Raw genomic sequence first — 18,651 nt, forward strand, 5'->3', positions numbered from 1 at the left:
CCCGACTCCACCTGCGCCGCCCGAGCCTTGGGGAAGTTACTAACATTTCACAACACCCTCAACTCCTACAGTCGTTCAACACGAAGTGAACAAGCAACTAGATTTTGATTCTCAGAAATCCAGAGCCACAGCTGATTCTCAGGAATCCATAGCTATAGTGATTCTCAGGAATCTGTAGCCCAAACAAAGGGGGCCCAAGTGTCATGCATGTGTGTAATAAAAGCAACCTCGCAAGCCTCGGAAGACGCTAGAGGAGAGACACTTGGCACCATTAGAGCGCATAGATTCTGATCTATGTGAAATGAATGGTGTGTTGACTAAAGGAGGAAAGAAATATTTCATGACGTTGATAGATGATTCCCCTAGATTCTACTGTGTATTTTTTTAATGGTGAGGCGCTGCACCACTAAAGTTGAAAATCTACATGAAAATAAAACAAAGTTCGCCTGAGCATGGTGGCGAGTATTTTTTGAATGGTTTCAATTTATTTTGCGTTGACCATGGTATTATTCATGATAGGATGATTTCCTATTCTTGATCACCCTGGTCAAACGAAGTTGCCTAACAGAAAAAAGTACTCTTAACTTATTTGGTTAACGTCATGTTATTTCCTAGGCATGGTGGGGGTAGGCTATAGTGGCATCATGTCATGTCCCGAATAAGGTTCTCATGAAGGATAATGAGATTAATTACTCCGTATATGCAATGTAATAAGAAAAGAACGACAGTCTCTTACTTGGGCACTTGAGGCTCTAATGCGCCACTCGACCTCTGAGCGGGCCTTCTCTGACCAACAATTTGAAGTACGTAAACAATATTCACAATTTTATTTTATTACCATCAATTGTGTGTTGAGTTTCATTCATATATATGTATTGACCACATTCTTTAAATTAGATCTGGGAGAAGCGTAACGAACTCCTACCAAATGATCGCATAAGAGCAATTCAAGAGAAATTGGCGGGATTCTTTGTTGACCACATCATACCTGAAGAGGGAGAATACCATCGGGATTTGCAATGCGATTTTGGTAGATGATGTTAGAGATTGTAAGAGATGTTATATTGTATATATGCATCAACGTGTACTATATGTAGTAGCGTCGAATAGATATATGAAAACTTGTTGTTCGACCAACAAGCATGTAGAAAGAGAGGTCACTTCTCTCTATATATTGATCATGACAATGTTGTGTAATTAATGGTTCCTTCATTGCTTACTAGCTAGCGTCGAGTTCTCTCTCTATGTAGTAGCTAGCATCGACCAAGCACGGAGAAAGAGAGGTCACTTCTCTCTATATGTAGTAGCTAGCTAACACAATCTGAAACGCCTAAACCCTCCAAAACCCCTAAACCCCTCCTTCCGAAAAAAAACCAGTGCCTGGCAGCTGCTGACGTGTGGCTGCCTTTTAGTCCCGATCGGTGTTACCAACCGGAACTAAAGGTCCTCCTGCCTGGGCTCCCCACAGCGGCCACGTGGAGCCCCTTTAGTCCCGGTTCGTAAGACGATCGGGACTAAAAGTGGTGGGCTTTAGTCCCGATCATTTTGTCCCAATGGCAGAACCGGGACTAAAGGCCCTCTGGAACCGGGACTAGTGCCTTGATTTCAACCAGTGTTACTCCCTATATGCAATGTAATAAGAAAAGAACGACATTCTCTTACTTGGGCACTTGAGGATCTTTGCAAAAGGAAATGTGTTGATTACCAAAAAGCATAATCTTGGACCAAAGACTATGGACAGTGTTTTTCTGGGCTATGCTAATCGTAATGTTAGCTATAGATTTCTAGTGGTCAAATATGAGGTATCTGATGAAGGAAATATGCCCTAGAGGCAATAATAAAGTTATTATTTATTTCCTTATTTCATGATAAATGTTTATTATTCATTCTATAATTGTATTAACCAGAAACATAATACATGTGTGAATACATAGACAAACATAGTGTCACTAGTATGCCTCTACTTGACTATCTCATTAATCAAAGATGGTTAAGTTTCCTAATCATATACATGAGTTGTCATTTGATTAACGGGATCACATCATTAGGAGAATGATGTGATTGACTTGACCCATTCCGTTAGCTTAGCACTTGATCGTTTAGTATGTTGCTATTGCTTTCTTCATGACTTATACATGTTCCTGTAACTATGAGATTATGCAACTCCCGTTTACCGGAGGAACACTTTGTGTGCTACCAAACATCACAACATAACTGGGTGATTATAAAGGTGCTCTACAGGTGTCTCCGAAGGTACTTGTTGGGTTGGCGTATTTCGAGATTAGGATTTTTCACTCCGATTGTGGGAGAGGTATCTCTGGGCCCACTCGGTAATGCACATCACTATAAGCCTTGCAACCATTGTAACTAATTAGTTAGTTGCAGGATGATGTATTACGGAACGAGTAAAGAGACTTGCCGGTAACGAGATTGAACTAGGTATTGAGATACCGACGATTGAATCTCGGGTAAGTAACATGTCGATGACAAAGGGAACAACGTATGATGTTATACGGTTTGACCGATAAAGATCTTCGTAGAATATGTGGGAGCCAATATGAGCATCCAGGTTCCGCTATTGGTTATTGACCGGAGATGTGTCTCGGTCATGTCTACATAGTTCTCATACCCGTAGGGTCCGAACGCTTAAAGTTAGATGATGTTTATATTATGAGTTTATATGTTTTGATGTACCGAAGGTAGTTCGGAGTACCGGATATGATCACGGACATGACGAGGAGTGTTGAAATGGTCGAGACATGAAGATTGATATATTGGACGACTATATTCAGACACCGGAATGGATTCGGGGGTTATCGGATATATACCAGAGTACCGGGGGTTACTGGAACCCCCCCGGAGGTTAATGGGCCTCATGGGCCCAAGTGGTGGAAGAGGAGAGGCGGCCAAGGGGCAGCCGCGTGCCCCTTCCCCCCTAAGTACGAATTGGACAAGGAGGGGGCGCCCCCCCCCCTTTCCTTTCCCCCTCTCTCCTTCCCTCTCCTCTGCTACTCCAATAAGGAAGGGGGGAGTCCTACTCCTGCTGGGAGTAGGACTCCTCATGGGGCGCGCCAAGGGTGGCCGGCCCCCTCCCCTCCTCCACTCCTTTATATACGGGGAGGGAGGCACCCCCTTAGGACACAAAAATTGATCCTGGAGATCTCTTAGCCATGTGCGGTGCCCCCCTCCACAATAATCCACCTCGATAATATTCGTAGCGGTGCTTATGCGAAGACCTGCGTCGGTAGAACATCATCATCGTCACCACACTGTCGTGCTGATGGAACTCTCCCTCAAAGCTTGGCTGGATCGGAGTTCGAGGGACGTCATCGAGCTGAACGTGTGCTGAACTCGGAGGTGCCATGCATTCGGTACTTGATCGGTCGGATTGTGAAGACGTACGACTACATCAACCGCATTGTGCTAACGCTTCCGCTTTCGGTCTACGAGGGTACGTGGACAACACACTCCCCTCTCGTTGCTATACATCACCATGATCTTGCGTGTGCGTAGGAAAATTTTTAAATTACTACGTTCCCTAACATTTGACATGAAGGTCGGTATGATTATGAATTTTAAAGATGACGCATTCTATATTTTTCATATGAAAGACATGCAAAGAACTTTTATACATGAATCTAGTAAGACTCATGAACCTGAAATCCTTCCTGTGGAATATTATGAATGAAGACATGATGAAAATCATGTGAAGGAAGCCAATGAAGCTCCTATTAGGAGCAAGAGACAAATGACTGCAAAGTGCTTTGGTGATGGTTTCATTGCGTACCGTGTGGGTGATACTCTCAATTCTATTTCAAAAACTTATGTATCTTCAGATGTTGACTACTGGAAGGATGTCGTCCGTAACGAGATGGATTTCCATCATGGCTAACGGACATGAGAGATCACTGATCGTCCCTATGGTTGCAAAGCTATTGGTATGTAAGTGGGTGTTCAAAAAGAAGCCAAGGACCGATGGTACAAATGAAAAGTGCAAGGATAGGCTTGTGGCCAAGGATTATGCCCAGAAGGAAGGCAAAGCTTTCTTCAGTAGTTTCTCACATGTGGCTGGACTGGCCACCCTTTGAGTGTTAGTCTCATTGGTGACTCACATTGACTTATCATTCATCAGATAGACATCAAGATGTCTTTCTTAAAGGGAGATCTGGGTGAGGAAGTCTACATGGAAAATCCAGATGGCTTTGTTGTAGATGGTTACGTATGATAGGTGTGCAAGTTCTCAATATCTTTGTATGTCCTCAAACAAATACCTAAGTTGTGTTTGACAAAACTTCAACTTATGTTGGCTTTGTTGTTAATGAAGCTGGCAAATGTGTATATTATCACCATGTTGGGGGCAAAGGAGTTATAATGTACTTGTGTGTTGATGACATACTTATATTTGGAATCAACCTCAAAGTCATTAAGGAGGCTAAGAATTTTCTATCGCATAACTTTTAGATGAAAGACGTTGGTCTGGCTAACGTTATCTTGAACATCAAGCTATTGAGAGATAAAGAGAATGTGATTACACTTGTGCATTCCCACTATGTTGAGAAGATTCTGAATTGCTTTGGAAGTTCAGATCACAAACCTTCTCCACCACCATATATATGACCCAAGTGGGTCCTTTCGAAAGTTTGAAGGAACAACTATAGATCAGTTGAGATACTCTCAAGTGATTGGCTCACTTATTTACCTAGCTTGCCTTATGAGGCCTAATATCGCATTTGCTATGAGCATACTGAGCCGGTTTGTTTCTAATCCGTGAGATGTACATTGGCGTGTTGCTAAAAGATCTATACACTATCTGAAAGGTATGATGAGTCATGGAATTCAGTATATCGGCTATTCAATGGTACTTGAAGGTTATAGTGATTCAAATTCGATTTCTGATGTTGATGAGATAAATGCTAAAAGTGGATATGTTTTTAAACTTGAAGGTGGTGCTATTTCATGGAAGTCTTGAAAGAAAACCATCTTAAAGAATTCAACAATGGAAGCATAACTCACCACATTAGAGAAATCATGCACTGAAATAGAATGGCTTCAAGTGCTTTTGATGGACTTTCCCATGGTTGAAAGGACAATTCCGGCTATCCTCATGAACTGTGACCATCAGATAGTGCTTGCCAAAGCAGGCAGTTTCAAGACAACACGCAACACATTAAGCATATAAGAAGAAGATTGAGTTTTGTAAGATATTTAAGAAACTCTGGAGTGATAGCGCTGGATTATATTAACGTCTAAGAATCTACCAGATCTCTTCACTAAAGGGCTATCACGTTTTCTGATAGATAATGCATCGAGGGAGATGGGTACAAGACCAACATGAGTTTCCATGGTGGTAACCCAACCTATGTGACCAGAGATCCCATGAAGTAGGACATGGAAAAGAATATTGGTACACTAGACGAGAGTAACCTTACTGTCCTACTCCGTTGGAGTGCAATGCTCTCACAATCTGTATGGCGGCATGACTTTTGTCTTAATAAGTTCTGAGGTTTGTATAAGCAACATGTTATTGTACATAGCAATCTTTGGAATAAAACACCTATATGATCCCGACAGCTGGTATAGGGTAATCTTTGGTAAGCTCGTGAATAGGCCTATAGTGTGACTAATATGCTCCACCATCAGGTTAGCCTTCGGCAACCTAGTATCAGTAAGATAATTGGTGGAACTTCTTTACGCCAAACTGACAATTCAAGATATTATCCATTATTCAATTGTGGAGAACTGTAGCTCTCTACTCTAGGTGGATGCTCATTCTTAACCGGTCTCCACTAAAAATGATGGTATATCAAAATAATGTTTGGAAAAGAGGACAACGCATGTGCCTTCGAGATCAGGTGGGGGGTTGTTGAATTATAGATGGCCCTTGGGCCCATAAATGAAATAAGTCCTGGAAAATTGCAAAGGCCGGTGAGGGGTGTCATGAGATCATGAAAAGTCTAGTACCACCCTGAGAGTGGGGGGGTAGAGACCTCCTTACAAAGAATTCTCTTCTACCTGCTATTGGAGTTTGAGAAGATTAGTGATTCCCCTGTGCTCCTCCCTTGCCGCATGCCAAGCCTCGTCTGTGCGCACGTCATGTTTCGTGAACGAGCTCAAGCCGTGTTCAGACCTATGTCATGTGTGCGCTTCCTTTTGCAGGTCAGGAACGGATAATGAATTGGCAATTAGTTATGTGTCATTCACGAACTTGGTCGTGGGCCTAGCCCCACGTCTCCCTACCAAAATGGAATATATATATATATATATATATATATATATATATATATATATATATATAATATATATATATATATATAGAGAGAGAGAGGGGGGAGAGAGAGACATATTGGAGGTGGTGGCAACCCTAGCCATCACGTGATCGGATTGCATCTGCTTTGCCTCCTAACGCACCACCCAACGTCATTCTTCTAACCGCTTCTTCCTGTGATGCCATCCCGTCCATCACATGCACGATGATATGGGAGAGCAGGCATCTGTAACCCCGTCATTTGTAATGCCACACCAGGAGAAGGGCGATTAGGTTTTTAGGGAGCGGCTTAGCGCGACTCCTCGATGTTGTTTATCTCCGTCCTCTACTTTGACTACGTCCTCGATCTCCCCGACATCACCATGGTTGATGAGACCGCCAACAAGACTACTGCGGAGAACGCCGTCGTTTTCGTCGCCGCTTTGTCCTTTCTGACTGGAGAGTATAATATGTTCATCGGTGTTTTGCTGGCTTATGCGTTTGCAACATCTAGTATGTTCGTAGATATGCATGTTCTATGCACTCGCATGTCTACATATCAGTATGAGATAAATACTGCTTTTGTTCATCATGATTTATTCACGAATTAAATCAATCAAAAAAATTGCTAATTTATCCAAAAAAATATTAAATCCCAGGGTGTTTCTGGATAGTGTCGTCTCGTCTCTTATGGGGTTTCTAGAATATGCTAAAAAAACACTCTAATGGTGTATATATAGAATGTTGCAGAGCAAGCACCTTTTTAGGTTCCCATTTTATAGAAAGGCATTCACACATGAAAGAGTGCTACAAAATTGAAATCTAAAAACACGTCCAAACATGTGAACATTGGTATAATGTAATAAAACAAGAGGAATTCTTTTATCTCTTAGTTGACGCAAATAATCAGTTTTTTGCGCAATTTTTTCACGTTCTCATTCTAGAATAACTAGTGAAACTCTGTGCTAATTCTCAATCGACTAAGAATTAGTTGAGATCTAACAACGTGTGGCTTGAAATTGTCTTTGGGATATTGACTGCAATTCTAGCAGAACCTTTATTGATATTTTAAATCTTTGTAAAGAAAATCAGTTTATCAGGAGGGGAAAGTTGTGGCTGTGCAGCCATGTACAAACTCTAATAGCATGTACCTTTAATCTAGACCATCCATTTTTTGCATCAAAATTCATGCGTACAAACTATTCTTTTTTATATAAAGGCAACACGGATCTTGTTACAAAGCTGGATGGACTAGATAGAAAGTGTAGCTACATGGTAGGATAGAAAATCCACACTCAAGGACTATTTGGAACTCAGGACTATCTAGAGCGCGCGTTTGTATGAGTCCGTGTCTTAACTTTGTTAATAAAACAGCTGCCAGGAGTTTGTACTTGTGTACGGTCCATGCACTTAAAACTGCTTTTCATGAACTAAAAAAGAGTGAAGTGCATTGTAGGTCCCTGAACTATTTCACGAGTGTCATGTAGGTCCTCGAACTATGAAAATCATCGTCTAGGTCCTTAAAGTGTAATAAGTGTGTCATCCAGGTCCAGAATCAGTTCAACATTAAAGTAGTCCGAGGACCTATATTTTGCCTAGCATGACACTTACTATACTTTGAGGACCTGGATGACGATTTTAATACTTTGAGGACCTATGTAACACCCTTGAAATAGTTTAAGGACCTACTGCGTACTTCACTCACTAAAAAGCATGCCCGAGAATAGCCTAATTTATTCGAAAATAGTTATAATGTGTGTAAAACATATGGTGTGAAAAGGAGATATAAAGCTCCTCAATGAATCTAGAGTCTGAATAAATTACCTGCACCGGGTTTGCATCCTTGTATTTTGAGGCGACTGAGGTGCAACTCCTGCAGCTCCTGTAAGGGAAGGAACATAGTAGTGTTGAGTAGCCTAGAGCTGGAGGCAACAGGTTCAGACCTACTCAGGTCGAGGCCTGTGACACGGCCTGCGGGGGAGTTGCAGGTCACCCTCTCCCACAGGCAGCAATCTGTAGTGGTGCTAGTATTCCAGCCCGGCGATAAGTCGTCGTTATAGAAGAGCTCCCGGAGGATGTCCAGAAGCGCCCCCCTCTCGTCGTTGGTGCACCCCTCGCACCCACCGGATATGATCGCCAAGCATAGCAGGGCCATTGCCATTGCCAGCGGCATGGTCCTTGCTCGTGCACGCCCACCGGAGTAGCTGCTAGTAGTGGTCATGGGTGCTGAATGCAAAAGTCCACACACGAAACGATCATGCGCCTCCCTGTGTATGTATAAGACCGAGCCGTCTCTCGTACGCAGAAGACTTTCCGGAACCATGCCTGGTCGTGCAAGGCAACTGCAGCCTGTAACCAGCAGACACGTACGGTTTCGACCGGCCGGCCGGCAGAGCATCCTGCGTAGCAGATGGCCGGACTCGGATAGCGATACGGCCGGCAACGCGTACGTGAAAGTCTTACAAAGCCCGGCGTCGCGTCTGATAAAAATTGTGAATACCCAGTGCCGCTCGACCTTCTTCACACGCCTGTAGTGTTCATTCTTTTATTTTATTTTTATATGCGAGAAGGTGCTCATTGTTTTCTACGACAAGTTAATATATACGTACTTTTTTTAGAAATAAAACGCTTGCCCGGCTTTAATGAACCGAAGCCCTTTAAAGACTTTGTAGGGAGGAACAAAGAGTCGTTGTCGGTGTCAAAACCGGCAGATCTTGGGTAGGGGTTCCCGAACTGTGCATCTAGGCGGATGATAACAGGAAACAAGGGACACGATGTTTTTACCAAGGTTCGGGCCCTCTCGATAATGGGTAAAACCCTACTCCTGCTTGATTAATATTGATGATATGGGTAGTACAAAAGTAGATCTACCACGATATCAGAGAGGCTAAACCCTAAAAGCTAGCCTATGGTATGATTGTTGTTCGTCCTACGGACTAAAACCCTCCGGTTTATATAGACACCGGAGAGGGTTAGAGTTACACAGAGTCGGTTACAATGGTAGGAGATCTACATATCCGTATCGCCAAGCTTGCCTTCCACGCCAAGGAAAGTCCCATCCGGGCACGGGACAAAGTCTTCAATCTTGTATCTTCATAGTCTAGGAGTCCGGCCAACGGTGATAGTTCGGCTATCCGGACACCCCCTAATACAGAACTCCCTCAGTAGCCCCCGAACCAGGCTTCTATGACGACGAGTCCGGCGCGTAGATTATCTTCGGCATTGCGAGGCAGGTTCTTTTCCAAATTCCATATACTTGTCGAATAGTGTCCGACTTCTGATAAATGCTGCGCTCCTTGGCTTCCACGCCCAATAATGGCCATCTTCCACGTCCCGCATAGCAAGCTAGTGACGCTCCAAACCAAGGGATTCCTTCCCCCGGCCTTCATGGTTCCGGTTCGAGCCGGACTTGCCACCTACAAGGGCGGGAAACAAGCGGAGAGCGTCCCCGACCCTTCCAAAGGAGAGCGGGTATGCTTCGTCTCTTATCTGATAAGAGGACTCGGATTTCCAATACATCCTTTTCTCCGGGGGCTCCTGGAGTTCTATGGCCTCCAGCTGCACCACCTTACGCCTGCCTCCATTCTGCACATCGCGGGCTTCGTAGCCCTTTCCGAACTGTTTTTGGGCGTCGAGGCTCATTTTGCGCTGTGGAAGAGATTATTCTGCCTCGTACCCCGTTCTCATGAGGGGTCAATATATCAAGTGGGCGGAGCCGAGCTATGGCGCATCGCCGGGACCGGATATCTATCCGGAACCCCGAAGAAGGCGTCCGAAGACTGGCCTTCGGAATGGTTTTATATAGAAGACGCCCCACTACCGGATCCCGTTCGGACCGGTCTCCCGGAGTTCAATAATGCTCCCTTGAAGAAACGCCTAAGTTGGCGTCCACGGAGCCCCCCGAGGAACAGCGACAAGGACGTCCTTTACCTGATGAGCCGAATAAGGTTGCTGGCTCATTCCGGACTGACCATGATCAGTGTCATGGCCACATGCATTATGCGGGGGGTGCAGCCACTTCAATATAGGGGCCACCCCATGTGGGATTTCAACGGGGAGGACGATGCTACCCGTCATGGCCGTAAGGGGCCGGGATCGGTCGCCGAACTAGTGAAGATCTTGTCCGCGCTGTACAAGGGGGAAGAGGAGGACTTCCTCCGCGTCAGTCCATTGAATGGATTTTCTATGAACAATCCTCGAAGCTGGGTAAGCGAACATATCCTTTCCCGCACATCCGATCCGTACTCCCATGGTTATATATCTCATTTCGTGAGTTCGACACAGGAACTGTGTCAGGCCGTAAAAAAATATAAACAGCCCGCCTCCGCAACCCGAGGATCCAGAACGGTTCCTCGATCCGGCCTTCCAAGAGGATCCGGACATATCGGTGGAGCTGATCGATGGGGTATTTCACCAACTAAGCATCGATAATCCCTTGGTCGCCATTACGGTCGACTACCCCGGAATACTTCCAGCCTCACAGGTAACTGAGACCGAAGCCCCAGTACCTTGCTAATTACCCATACGTGCTTTATTTTTGATCACCGTATATCAATGGTGTTTTGCAGGGGGTGCCTTCGAGGCGGGAGGCCGAGCCCATGGCGGCTAGCCAACAAGAGGCAGCACGGCCAAGCAGGCTGAAAAGAAGTGCGGTCCGGACTGAAACGCCGCCGCAACGGTAATGCGTGTCACCGTATTACCAGGATTGATTCCGGGAAGGTATATTAACGCTGGTGCTCTTTTCAGGAAAAAGAGCGCTCGCCGGACTGTGTCCGGAGAGATGGCCAATCGAGCCTCCGCCAGCCAGGCTCCAACGCCGGGACCGGAAATGGAGGTAAACACGAGGCGTGCGTCGGATGCTCCTCCGACAAAGGATGCTGACAGATTGTCCGCCACCAACTCCGAGGTGGAGAGCGCCATGAATCACAGGCGCCGCCAGACAGTTCTTCATGACGCATGTTTCTCCCAAGAAGCATTGGACGCCTTCAATTCGGGAGACGCGCACCTCCGTGCCGCTCAAGATGGTCTAGCCAGAGCCACGGAGCAGTATGTAAAGGACATACGGGTGAGGAAATTTGACAGTTATATATGCTAGTAGCCCTCGAGACTTAAAATTAGTTAGGAGAACTTATTTAAGGATCATTTATTGTGCAGGATCTTACGGAAAAGAATACCCGACTGTCTCAGGAGCTTGAAGAGTGCAAGGCCCAGCTTGAGGCCGCACTAGCCTCCCCAGGGGGAGCCACAGAGACCCCCTCCGGTAATATATAGTTCGAAAGATAAGAATTTTGTGAAGTGCGGCGTGTGTATAAGTCTGACAATAATATTGCAGATGGCGCCGGACTAGATCCGGACAAGCAACTTCTCCTGCGCCAATTAAAGGCCGGCGAGAATGTGCTTACAAGGGTGAGGCAAGAGAAAAATAATCTCCAAGATGCCAACACCAAGCTGGGTGAGGAACTAAAGGATGTTCGAGCCCAGCTGTCTGACTCCGTTAAGGAGAATCGGCGGCTTCATCGCGGCATTTATAGTAAGTGCTTGAGCGAGCTTTTTTGAAAAGAAGAGTTCGGCGAGGAAGTCGACTAACAGAAAGATGTCTATAGGTATGCTCACAGGTCGTTCTGCAGAGGAAATGCCCGGTTCAATGGGTGACCTACTTCCTGAGCTGCTACAACTGCACGAACGAGTTCGGCAGGTGATTAGAGACGTCGCCCAGGCCTTGTGGCTATCCATCTCCCTATCCGAAGGCCTTGGAGAGATTGTAGAGAGGCTTCAGGGAGCACGGTGGCGCTTCCGGCTATGGACGATATCGGCCTGCCGTCAAGGTGCCAGGGAGGCCTGGGCCATGGTGAAGACGCGGTACACGAAGGCTGACCCAAACCACATGGCCGAGGTCGGACCCGTGGGGCCTGATGGGAAGGAGATCCCTGTGAGCTTTGTGTACGGCCAAGTAGAGTTGGCCGCAAAGTATTCCCAGCGGGACTGTAAACTAGACAGCCTATTAGATGGTATTGAAGAGGAATACAATCAGTCAAGTTGACTATGTAATGAAAAATGACATGTAAGATGCCTTCTAGCCGGATTGTAGATCGTTTGTCGTAGCGGACCCTTTCGCTTAAACCTCGGAACCCTATCGTCCGGAGTGTGTCCGAATACCCTCGCGGTTATGTAAGAACCGGGGCATGCGTGGAGACCAGGCGTAGGGGTCATTGTTGCTCTATCAGACAAGTTCTCAACTAGTTATGTTATATTACATGGTTAGTAAGAAACATCTTCCAGGGAGAATAGTTCTGTTAGGGGTTCCTTTCCCTGGGAGGCATGCCCTAAAGTGCATGTCAGGACTGCGAAAAAAGCAGAAAAACATCTCGGGGTAGATAAATGAATAAGTAAGAAATCGTCTTTTAGTTCACCGACCGAATATTCCCTTAAGAACGCTAGCTTTCGGCTTCACCCAGTCTGAGGTACGCGTCTGGCTGACCTGGCGGTAACAATTGCAGAGGTGCTCCCTTTACCACCTAGCCGAACAATCGGGAATGTAGGGGTAAGCAAAGGAGCCAGGCAACCCAGCTTGGCCAAAACTTAAGTCATATCGATGCATATAATGGTGAATAAAAGGTACATGCGGAAGTGTGACACATGTGTTGGGCATAAAGCCCGTAGAAGTAAGCTTCTATTAAAGAAGCCCCCAGGTATATTGAGCGCGGACAACGTGTCAAGTGTGTGCGAACAATGCGCAAACGAGCCTTCAACGGCTTCAAAAAAAGGAGGGAGAAGGAGAGAAATAAAAGACAGTTAAAGTATAAAATATAGACGGAGGAAGGAAACGAACCCCGTGTCCGGCGCTAGGCATAAAATCTTCGGAGACGGGCTGCATTCCATGGGTTCGGCTCCAGTCGGTTATCCGATGCATTCCGCAGATGGTACGCGCCGCTGGTCAGGACTTGGTCGATGATGAAGGGACCCTCCCATTTGGGCTTGAGTTTGTCCTTTTTCTTGTCCGGCAGGCGTTGAACTAATTCGCCAACATTGTAAGCTTTGGCCCGTACTTCTCTGCTTTAGTATCTTCGAGCCTGCTGTTGATAGAATGCGGAACGGGCTTTTGCTACGTCGCGCTCCTCCTCCAAGGCGTCCAAACTGTCCTGCCGATCGAGCTCGGCTTCTCTTTCTTCGTACATGCGCACGCGAGGTGAGTCGTGAATTATGTCGCAGGGCAAAACTGCCTCTGCGCCGTACACCATAAAAAATGGTGTGAATCCAGTAGTGCGATTCGGCATGGTCCGCAGCCCCCAGAGTACGGAGTCGAGCTCCTCTATCCAGTGCGTATTAGATTCCTTGAGGGACCGCACTAGTCTGGGTTTAATGCCGCTCATGATTAGACCATTTGCTTGCTCGACCTGACCGTTAGTTTGAGAGTGATAGACTGAAGCGTAGTCGAGCTTGATGCCCATGTTTTTGCACCAGGTTTGACCTCGTCAGCCGTGAAGTTCGTGCCATTATTAGTGATGATGCTATGGGGGACGCCATAATGGTGTACTACTCTTGATATGAAGTCTATCACCGGTCCGGATTCGGCCGTCTTAACAGGCTTTGCCTCTATCCATTTGGTGAATTTATCCACCATGAACAGTAAGTATTTTTGCTTGTGGGTTCCTCCTTTAAGGGGTCCTACCATATCAAGCCCCCAGACCGCGAACGGCCAGGTGATGGGTATAGTTTTGAGGGCGGTAGGTGGCATGTGGCTTTGATTAGCAAAGAGCTGGCATCCTACGCATCGTTGGACCAAGTCCTGAGCATCTGCCCGGGCCGTCGGCCAATAAAATCTTGTACGGAAGGCCTTGCCTACAAGGGCCCGGGCTGCGGCGTGGTGCCCGCCGAGTCCGGCATGAATTTCAGCCAGAAGATTTTGCCCTTCCTCTTCGAAGATACACCTTTGAAGGACTCCGGTTGTGCTTTTCTTATAAAGCTCTCCCTCATGGACCTTATAGGCTTTAGATCGCCGCACTATGCAGCGGGCCTCGTTTTGGTCCTCGGGAAGTTCCTGCCTAGTTAGGTAGGCTAGGAATGGTTCTGTCCACGGGGCAATGACTCCCATTATTGTGTGAGCTGATGGTGTTATTTCGTTGGCGGGGCCACCAACGATGTCAGTATGTTCGGTGAGGGGTAGTGTGGTTGGGTCCGGGCTGTTATTTCCGGACTCTCCCTCCCATATTACGGATGGCTTGAAAAGCCTCTCTAGGAAGATGTTGGGAGGGACGGCATCTCGCTTTGCGCCAATGCGTGCCAACACGTCTGCTGCCTGGTTGTTCTCCCGGGCTATATGGTGAAATTCAAGCCCCTCAAACCGAGCTTAGGATGGTGTTGCGATAAGCTGCCATTTTTGGATCCTTGGCATCAAAGTCTCCATTTATTTGGGATATCGCGAGGTTTGAATCCCCGCGGACCTCTAGGCACTGAATGCCCATGGAGACTGCCATCCGGAGACCATGTAGAAGGGCCTCGTATTCGACTGCGTTGTTGGAGTCCGTGTACATTATCTGACGTACGTATTGGACTGTGTCTCCGGTTGGGGATGTCAGAACGACGCCAGCCCCCAGGTCGGCCAACATTTTGGAGCCATCGAAGTGCATGATCCAATTGGAATATGCGTCGTACTCTTTAGGGAGTTTGGCTTCAGTCCATTCGGCGATGAAGTCGGCCAAAACCTGCGACTTAATAGCTCGCCTTGGCTTGTAAGTTATGTCGAACGGGAGGAGCTCGATGGCCCATTTGGCAATCCGGCCCGTTGCGTCGTGGTTGTTTATAATATCATTAAGAGGTACTTTAGAGGCTACTCATGTGAAGAAGCACAACTCATGTGAAGAAGCAAAAACTTAGGCTCAACCAATACTAACCGATAGTTGTTGAAGAAGAAAGGTGGGATGCCTAACGGGGCATCCCCAAGCTTAGATGCTTGAGACTTCTTGAAATATTATCTTGGGGTGCCCTGGGCATCCCCAAGCTTGAACTTTTGTGTCTCCTTAATTCCTCTCATATCAGGGTTTCTTTTTATCAAAAGCTTCATCCACACCAAACTCAACAAGAACTCGTGAGATAGGTTAGTATAAACCAATGCAAAACCTTATCATTTTCTACTGTAACAAATCACTAAAATTATTATTCAACATTGCATACTAAATGCCTCTCCATATTTAATACTCCTATCCTCAAATAGAATCATTAAACAAGCAAACATATGCAAACAATGCAACCATAACAGCAATCTGCCAAAACAGTACAGTCTGTAAAGAATGCAAGAGTATCAATACTTCCCTAACTCCAAAAATTATGAGAAAAATACTACGTTGTAGAAGATTTATCAGAGCTTATTATGCAAAAAAGTTTCAACATTATATCATTCTCTGACTTTTCTAGGGAATTTTTGCAACAGCGGTAAACTTTCTGTTTTCAAACAGCAACATGTATACTAGCAAAATAAGCATGGTAAAGGCTATCCCTGACTTTTTTTATTGAAACTAAAGATGCAAAACACTATTCTAAATAACAGCAAGCAAATACTAACAAAAGAAAATGACGCTCCAAGCAAAACACATATCATGTGGTGAATAAAAATATAGCCCCAAGTAAAGTTACCGATGAACGAAGACGAAAGAGGGGATGCCATCCGGGGCATCCCCAAGCTTAGGCTCTTGGTTGTCGTTGAATATTAACTTGGGGTGCCTTGGGCATCCCCAAGCTTAGGCTCTTGCCACTCCTTATTCCATAGTCCATCTAATATTTACCCAAAACTTGAAAACTCCACAACACAAAACTCAACAGAAAACTCGTAAGCTCCGTTAGTATAAGAAAATAAAACCACCACTTAGGTACTGTAATGAACTCATTCTAAATTCATATTGGTGTAACATGTAGTGTATTCCAACTTCTGTATGGTTCATACCACTTAATACTAGCCATGGATGCATCAAAATAAGCAAACAACACACGAAAGGCAGAATCTGTTAAAAACAGAACAGTCTGTAGTAATCTGTATGACACGTATATTTATGGAACTCCACAAATCCTACCAAATTAGGAAGTCCTAAGAAATTTGTGTACCAATCCAGAGCAAAAAGAATCATATCAGAAGCACGTTCTGTGAATTAACAAAACTAATTTACTGGGTGCAAAAGTTTCCGATTCTCAGCAGGATCAACACAACTATCACCGTAAGCTATCCCAAAGGTCTTACTTGGCACTTTATTGAAACAAAAGCTATAAAACATAATTATTATAGTAGCATAATCATGTGGACACACAAAAACAGTAAGGATAAATATTGGGTTGTCTCCCAACAAGCGCTTTTCTTTAATACCTTTCTAGCTAGGCATGATGATGACAATGATGCTCACATAAAAGATAGGAATTGAAACATAAAGAGAGCATCATGAAGAATATGACTAGCACATTTAAGTCTAACCCACTTCCTATGCATAGGGATTTTATGAGCAAACAACTTATGGGAACAATAATCAACTAGCATAGGAAGGTAAAACAAGCATACCTTCAAGATTTTAAGCACATAGAGAGGAAACTTGACATTATTGCAATTCCTACAAGCATACCTCATAATAATTTTCAGTAGCACCATGAATGAATTCAACAATATAACCAGCACCTAAAGCATTCTTTTCATGATCTACTTGCATAGAAATTGTACTACTCTCCACATAAGCAACATTCTTCTCATTCGGAATAGTGGAAGTATCATAAGAGACTTGAACACTAAAAATTGTTTCCACATTAAAAGAGTAATGTTCAGAAAAAGGGTAATCATAATCATGACAAGTCTCATAAATATAATCATCACTACTTTTTATAGCATAAGTTTTATCACAATAATCATCATAAGTAGCAACTTCGTTCTCATCATAATCGATTGAAACCTCTCCCAAGATAGTGGAATCACTAAATAAAGTTGACATTCTTCAAAATCCACTTTCATATTCATCACAATAAGATTCAACATCCTCCAAAATAGTGGGATAACTACTTCCTAAAGTTGACACTCTTCCGAACCCACTTTCATCAATATAATCATCATAGGTAGGAGGCATGCTATCATCATAACAACTCTGCATATCAAAACTTGGGATGCTAAAAATATCATCTTCATTAAATATAGCATCCCCAAGCTTGGGACAAACATTAATTTCAGCAAATATATTCTCAAATATTTCATCCTCATCAAACATAGCTTCCCCAAGCTTGGGCCTTTTCATATCATAAGCATAATCACTCTCATCATTAATAATATGGATAGCACCAATAGTATAGCAATTATCATCATCACAATGAGTATTAGGAGCAACATCATTTGGGAGGGATACCTTTTTACCTTTGTTGCCCCTTCTTTTTCTTTTCTTCTTCACATTATGTGTGGGTTCAACCTTCCTCTTTGAGCTCCTTATTGACGAGATTGGTTGAATAGAAAGCTCCCCCTCGTTACCTGATTCATCATAAGAAATAATAGGAGGATATTGGTAAGTCTCTTCCCTTTCATTAGTATTCTCATCATCTTCTATTTGCTTTCTTTTCTTTAGGTAATTGGCAATATAAGGATTTTCAATGCAATTCTCCGCGCAGAACATATAAATCTTTTCTAGATCAATATCAAGGAAATGCTTAAGATTAAATTCTGGAATAGGCTTAGTTAAACGTTTCAACTCTTGATAACCCAAAAGCAAACTAAGTTCATTATAATGTGCAAGGGAAATCAACTCATCACATTTTTTGGACACGATTCGGTCATGAAACAATTTGCATTGGAGATGTAAATGACCATGTTCATTGCAAAGTTCACAAGTACGGCAAAGGAATTTTAAATTTTCAGCACTCACATCTAGCCTTTCTTGCAACCATTTAGTTTCTAAATGCTTATGCCTCTTGCAATAAATATCTTCTCTATTTGATGTGTTCATGCAAACATGCACTCCACAAAAGTTGACATGCTCATAAGAGATATTTTCATCATGACTAGAGCAATCATCATTAATACTATGGATATTCAAGGAGTTTATACTAACAACATTGCAATCATGCTCATCATTCAAAGATTTAGTATCAAGCATTTTAATGCACTCTTCTTCTAGCACTTAAGCACAATTTTCGTTTCCATCAAACTCACGAAAGATATTAAAAAGACGAAGCATATGAGACAAACTGAACTCCATTTTTTTGTAATTTTCTTTTATAAACTAGACTAGTGATAAAACAAGAAACAAAAAGATTCGATTGCAAGATCTAAAGATATACCTTCAAGCACTCACCTCCCCGGCAATGGCGCCAGAAAAGAGCTTGATGTCTACTACACAACCTTCTTCTTGTAGACGTTGTTGGGCCTGCAAGTGCACAAGTTTGTAGGACAGTAG

The 18,651-nt window shown here is 44.2% G+C and overlaps 1 pseudogene; it reads right to left on the reverse strand.

Annotated features, from left to right (window-relative positions):
• Window positions 1-8,405, reverse strand: part of LOC119335630 — a 15,117-nt pseudogene extending 6,712 nt beyond the window's left edge.
• Window positions 8,406-18,651: the final 10,246 nt, after the last annotated feature.

Source organism: Triticum dicoccoides, chromosome 7B (assembly GCF_002162155.2).
Source record: "Triticum dicoccoides isolate Atlit2015 ecotype Zavitan chromosome 7B, WEW_v2.0, whole genome shotgun sequence".
Taxonomy (NCBI): domain Eukaryota; kingdom Viridiplantae; phylum Streptophyta; class Magnoliopsida; order Poales; family Poaceae; genus Triticum; species Triticum dicoccoides.